The sequence below is a fragment of the Triticum dicoccoides genome, chromosome 4A (assembly GCF_002162155.2).
Source record: "Triticum dicoccoides isolate Atlit2015 ecotype Zavitan chromosome 4A, WEW_v2.0, whole genome shotgun sequence".
In the NCBI taxonomy this organism is placed as follows: Eukaryota; Viridiplantae; Streptophyta; class Magnoliopsida; order Poales; family Poaceae; genus Triticum; species Triticum dicoccoides.
This window is the reverse complement of record NC_041386.1, coordinates 356,699,148-356,706,144: the sequence shown is the minus strand read 5'-3', so window position 1 is coordinate 356,706,144 and position 6,997 is coordinate 356,699,148.

Here is a 6,997-nt window from a genome sequence, read left to right as displayed (position 1 = left end):
TCAGACACCTCGCGTGCCCACAGCCACGCGCGCTGGTGCCGTTCGCAGCCGCTGCTTCCATTCCCCATCCCCGTCGCAGCTACCGTCTCCGCCCCTCATCGCCTCCCCCTGCGGCTGCCACCGGCACCACCACCGCAGCCACCTCGCTCGTTTCCGCCTCTGGCTTCTGCTGCTCCGGCCAGTCATCGTGGCCTCGCCACTGCCGCCGGAGGGGACGTCCTCGGTCTCTGCGGGCGGGCATCCTGGCGCCCCGCGCCCGATCCATCGCCCATGCCCGTTTGGCCCTATGGGCCACTGCCCAGTGGGGCCCCCCTAACCACGCCCCTGTTAAAAAAAGAATAAAAAAATATAATTAAAAAATTAATTAATTAATTAATTTCTTAATTAGTTAACTTAATTAGATATGTTAAATTAACCTAGTCACTTATTAAACTAAACTAATCCTGTTTAGTTAACCTAAGTCAATGACAATCGGGACCCATGCGTCAGTTTGACCAAGTCAACTGACTGTTGACTGCTGACATCACCCTGATGTCATGCTGGCATCATAATGGCCTTTCCAAATTAATTTAATTCTGTTAATTCCAAAAATGATTAAAAACTTAGAAATTAATATGAATTAAACCGTAGCTCGGATTGAAAAACTTTGTACATGAAAGTTGCTCAGAACGACGAGACGAATCCGGAAACGCAGCCCGTTCGTCCGTCACACATCCCTAGCATAGAAAACACACAACTTTCCCCCTCCGGTTCATTTGTCCGAAAACGCGAAACACCGGGAATACTTTCCTGGAGGTTTTCCCCCTTCGGCGGTATCACCTACCACCTCGTTAGGGCACACCTAGTACCGCTCATTGCCATGTTATGCTTTGTGATGCTTTGATTGCTTTGTTATTTATTGCGTTCCCCCTCCATTACTTCTTTCTGGTAGACCCTGAGGCCGCTGTCGGTACCCCTGTGATCGACTACATCGATGATGAACCCTTCTTGCCAGAGCAACCAGGCAAGCCACCCCTTTGATCACAGATATCGCCTACTCTTCTCTATACTGCTTGCATTAGAGTAGTGTAGCATGTTACTGCTTTCCGTTATTCCTATCCTGATGCATAGCCTGTCCTTGCTACTACTGTTGTTACCCTTACCCGCTATCCTACTGCTTAGTATAGGATGCTAGTGTTCCATCAGTGGCCCTACACTCTTGTCCGTCTGCCATGCTATACTACTGGGCCGTGATCACTTCGGGAGGTGATCACGGGCATATACTATATACTTTACACAGTTACATTACCTGTGGTACTGTTCGGAGTTGGGGGCTGAAGGGGCAGGTGGCTCCATCCGGGTAGAGGTGGGCCTGGGTTCCCGACGGCCCCCGACTGTTACTTTGTGGCAGAGCGACAGGGCAGGTTGAGACCACCTAGGAGAGAGGTGGGCCTGGCCCTGGTCGGTGTTCGCGGATACTTAACACGTTTAACGAGATCTTGGTATTTGATCTGAGTCTGGCTACTGGCCTATACGCACTAACCATCTACGCGGGGACAGTTATGGGCACTCGACGTCGTGGTATCAGCCGAAGCCTTCATGACGTCAGCGACTGAGTGGCGCACGCCGGATTGGACTGTAAGCCTGCTCTTGTATTAAGGGGGCTAGTTCTGCTTCCGGCCGCGTTCACAACGTGCAGGTGTGCAAAGGGCGATGGGCCCAGACCCCTGCGCCATAGGATTTTAGACCGGCGTGCTGACCTCTCTGTTGTGCCTAGGTAGGGCTGCGACGTGTTGATCTTCCGAGGCCGGGCATGACCCAGAAAAGTGTGTCCGACCAAATGGGATCGAGCGTGTTGGGATATGTGGTTCACCCCTGCAGGGAAGTTAATCTATTCGAATAGCCGTGATCTTCGCTAACAGGACGACTTGGAGTTGTACCTTGACCTTATGACAACTAGAAACGGATACTTAATAAAACACACCGTTCCAAGTGCCAGATACAACCGGTGATCGCTCTCTCACAGGGCGACGAGGGGAGGATCATCGGTTAGGTTTATGCTATACGATGATATTTGGAGGACTTCAGTCTACTCTCTTCTACATGCTGCAAGACAGGGGCTGCCAGAAGCGTAGTCTTCGAAAGGACTAGCTATCCCCCCTTATCCCGACTTTCTGCAGTTCAGTCCACATATAATAGCCTTATTCCAGTTGATACCAATGCATACATACGTAGTGTAGCTCCTTGCTTGCGAGTACTTTGGATGAGTACTCATGGTTGCTTTCTCCTTCTTTTCCCTCTATCCCTTCTACCTGGTTGTCGCAACCAGATGTTGGAGCCCAGGAGCCAGACGCCACCGTCGACGACGACTCCTACTACACCGGTGGTGCCTACTACTATGTGCTGCCCGCTAACGACGACCAGGAGTAGTTAGGAGGATCCCAGGCAGGAGGCCTACGCCTCTTTCGATCTGTATCCCAGTTTGTGCTAGCCATCTTATGGCAACTTGTTTAACTTATGTCTGTACTCAGATATTGTTGCTTCCGCTGACTCGTCTATGATCGAGCTATTGTATTCGAGCCCTCGAGGCCCCTGGCTTGTAATATGATGCTTGTATGACTTATTTTATTTGTAGAGTTGTGTTGTGATATCTTCCCGTGAGTCCTTGATCTTGATCGTACACATTTGCGTGCATGATTAGTGTACGGTCAAATCGGGGGCATCACAAGTTGGTATCAGAGCCGACTGCCTGTAGGAATCCCCCTTCCAAACTCCTTGGCTGAAGTTGAGTCTAGTCGATGAAAATTGTTTTACTAACATGGCTGTGTGGCCCATGGGCCCACGTCGCCATTGGGTGGTATTAGGATCTTTTATTCCTCGACCTATACTCTGGGACTCTGATCTCTCTTCTATTCGGGTTAAATGATTTTGCTAAAATCTAACTCTAGGTTCTCGTTACCACTTCATGCCGGAGAGTCCCTTCATTTTAGATGATCGTCTGCTGCACCAGAAGATTCCAAATATAATCTCCAATGTTGTGCCCACCGCCTTTGCAAATTCCCTACCACTGTTATATTATTATGGAATAACTACATACACTTGTCCTTTCAATCCCATTGATCTTGTTATTACAAGATACCCCGAAAATTCTCTCTATTGTTCCAAGAATACTTTGTACCTACTTCCTTGCAGTTCATTACCCACATGAACACCCCAGCGGATAATTCCTCGCACTTACCAAGTATCCGCCCATCCCCAGTTGTTTATGTGTTTCACTAAGTTCTTCGAATTAATATTCGATATTCCGAAAATCCTTGGCAGCATATTGCTCTTGAAATTCTTGCTTGCTTGCATTATGGTCAACCCCATAAGTATAGTAACCTTATTGGCAGCCTTTGTCACTAACATCTTGAGTACATTGATTCAATATGTTGCGAATGCTTGCAATCCTCAATCAGATCCTAGAGTTCATCCGTTTGGCTTAGACATTGTCTTAAACATGAGCTGAATCTCGACCAATCAAAATTTTGTCGATTTTACCCCTACGCTTACTCAACTTATCCATCATTAATCAAAGCATTTGCTTCTGATCCTTTGATTTGGAAATATTAATTCCTTTGCCTTGAGCTTTGAATTAGTCAGTTGTTTCTATAATCCAAAGCCCTTGCTTTGTTTTGTCCTCTGACCGTTTGCCGATGCTCACATCAGCTCCATTATGGACCGGCAGATCCTTTGTTGGATTTTATCCAACAGCGTCCTTCATATTCAATAACCTTGTGAGCCTTCCCTCAGATACATAATGCCTTTGGTAAATTGTATACTCTGCTTTCTCAACCATGCTCAGCTTTCGAGCTGGTGGTATTTACTATTGAAGATTGTGGTATATATTTCCACGATACCCTGATTTGGTTGAACCTATGCCTTCCTTAATATGTTTGAACTCGAAAGTTTTCACGAGTCATACACTCTGGTAATTTGCCAGATAAAATTTCAACACTACAACTTCCTCGAAGTGAGAAGTGAATGATTGGTTATGCATTGGAGAAGTGGGAGTCGACCTTGAACTTTGTGTTCATGCCCATGGATACAATGTATATCTTATCATTACAGCTTCTCTTAAATTAATTATTCCTTTGGTATAAGTTCATCTTATATCTAGGATCTGGCCTTTTGCAATCATGGTTCCGACCATGTTATCCTTTAAATACCATTTCGCGTGCAAGTTTAAGCGCTTGTCTTCTGTAGAGCAATACCCCAGTCCAACCTCTACTTTGATTTGTCATCGAGTATTACCCCTCTGGTATCTCGAGATTATCACGGAACTGCATAACTTCTTATGAGTTCTTCTTCAAGTATTATTTGACTTTCGTTGCATCATCATTTGACTTGATGTCATCGCCGACCAATTACATCTTCATGAAATCTCTCGACAAATGTGTCGTGGTCATCATCAACATCCTGAGCTCTTCCAAGATATATATCGAATTCTTGATTAGGTATACCATCCTCTCCCCTCAATGGTTTGTGCTATCCCCGACCACTTTATTGCCTTCCGTTAAACACAAACTCATTCGTGTTTTGTGTTATACCTTGAGATCCTTGCTATCCAGCATTTGTTCTTCTTTACCTTGGAATATTACCACCTTTTATGTCAAGAATGTCGTGGTAATTTTACCACCTCTTGAGAATTCTTGATATAGTAATATCTCTCGCCTTTTGCGTTCTTTTCTTGGTCTCCGTGTTGTTTCTAACCGGAATACCGACAAATGGTATGTGATGTGTACATTCTAAACTTCTAGCAACCCTATTGCTTTGAAGTTATTGGTCTATAGTTTCATTCTAAATCTATTGCTTATTGATTCATCATTCGAACATTGATCATTCCTGGGTTCACCCTTCTATCATTGTTCAGTTGTGTATGTTTCCCTCGAGCATACATCATTATATCTTTTTATCCGACAAATGATATTTCCTTGTTCACATAATTGTGGAAATCAATCCTTTGGAAATCTCGATGATTTGTTGCTGAGCCTATCAGCCACCTCCTCATCCTCTCCTTGGTTTACTGATGAACTCTCGTTTCAGAGCTCACTTCCATAGATCATTTCTGAGAATCTCACAATGTCATCTCATCAAATTGTGTTGCACCTTTTCTTCTCAGGCATCCTGAGTCTGAGGTATCCTGACACCAATCAAATCTGAATCTCGGTCAGATATGATGGTTGGGACATATTTCCAAGAGTTATAATGTTGGTCTTTATATGACCCGGTGAGGTGGTGTCATACCTAGCCCACCTGGCCGGAGGCCCTATTGTTATAGTTCCCTTTTAGCAATGTTATCCATTCTTCCATGAGGAAACTGTAAGACTTATTCCATAAGTTGTTCCTGATGGGTCCTTTGTGTATCCAAGGTCTGACCTTGCTTGAAGACCATGTCAATGCTATCTCGAAGCATGTCACTGGTACTTTGATTTTCAACAAGAACATTTGAAGCCCAATGCTAAATGTTTCCTGCTCAATTATCCAAACACCGTTGCATGGGTAATGTCATGACATTTCTTTCCCCTTACCTAAAAGGGTTTTCTACGTTATATCATGTCATGGATATCATGCTCTGCTTATCCTTGGAAAGGATATACCCCTGGAATATGTGTTTCAACACATTTTCCTTTCCATTGTTCTGTTTAATCTGATAATCATATTTTCCTTTCCATTGGTTTGTTTGACTTTTTCTTGTGATCTATATAAACTAAGCAGTAATAATTCACTGCTTATGTAAACACCTCGGTGTACAAATCTATCAGTAAGAGCCTGCTACTATTGTTGATGACATTCCGGTAGCCACCGATGGACGAGAACTTTTCCTATTGGTCCGCCTCGTTTCAACGAGCAGGAAAATGGTTCTCTTCGTCCCTCGCCCTTGGTACCAATGATGCAGCCAACATAACTGACCGGTTATTCTCTGATATGCCTTGCTATCATGACCGTGCAAGATGTCACCGCTCCTATTTTTAACCCACATGGTGGGCCCATAACCCACAGTTCCATAGGATCAAAAACCTGACTCTCCTGTACACCCCCGGTTTCCAAAGTTATTCCTCGCGCTTGACTTCGTATGTAATTCATGGGGTCACTATCCTAGTAATCTATTCGGGTATCAGACGCAATACTTATTCCCGTTGCTCTGGACCCCTTTCACACTTTGTTTCAGGCATCGAACGATTGCCTGCCCGCTCAAAATTTCTCATGATACCTCCTTACTTTGCTCTCGATATTTTCTCAAATTTCAACTCGGGGGATACTTATGCTTCTTCCCCTGAGTTAACCGTCTGTGCTCAATTTTATTACGATCCGTCCTTATAGAGTTTTTCCCCTCTTATCCTTTCGTAAGTTCGGTGAAGATCCGGAAGGAAGGACGACAACTTCATCATGATGCATTGATGCATAGGAATGAAGACATCAATGCTATGGATCGACCTCTTCGAGAAGAGCAACCAAGACCGAGAAGATTCGTTAGAATATCGTAACAAGAACTTTCCCCCTTACTCCCCTCTTAAATCTCGGGATGAGATTTCTTGTAGTGGAGAAGAATTGTGACGCCCGGGTAATTAAACTACAGTGATCCTTTGCTAATGATGCCATGTCACCACTATTACTGTTACTAATCTCCCGTTGATCCAAATCCGGTTCAAATTCAAATTCAAATAATAAGTGAAATTCTAAACTTCTCAAACATGAAAACTAAAATGATCATCATGTGGCAAATAATCCGTAACTTATTTTGGGTGTTGGAACCAACCTTTTCCAAAATGTTTAAGTGCCTAAACTAAATAAAAATAGGGGCTAAAACAATTATTAAATACTTTTGAATAATAAACAAATGTAAAACTAATTTATTTAGTGCCAAATTAATTATCACAGTAGCCTAACTAATAATGCTAATTTAGGGACTGAGTTGATATATTATAAAACTGCATATAAAGTAAAACTAAAAGAAACAGGAAAATAGATAAAAGGA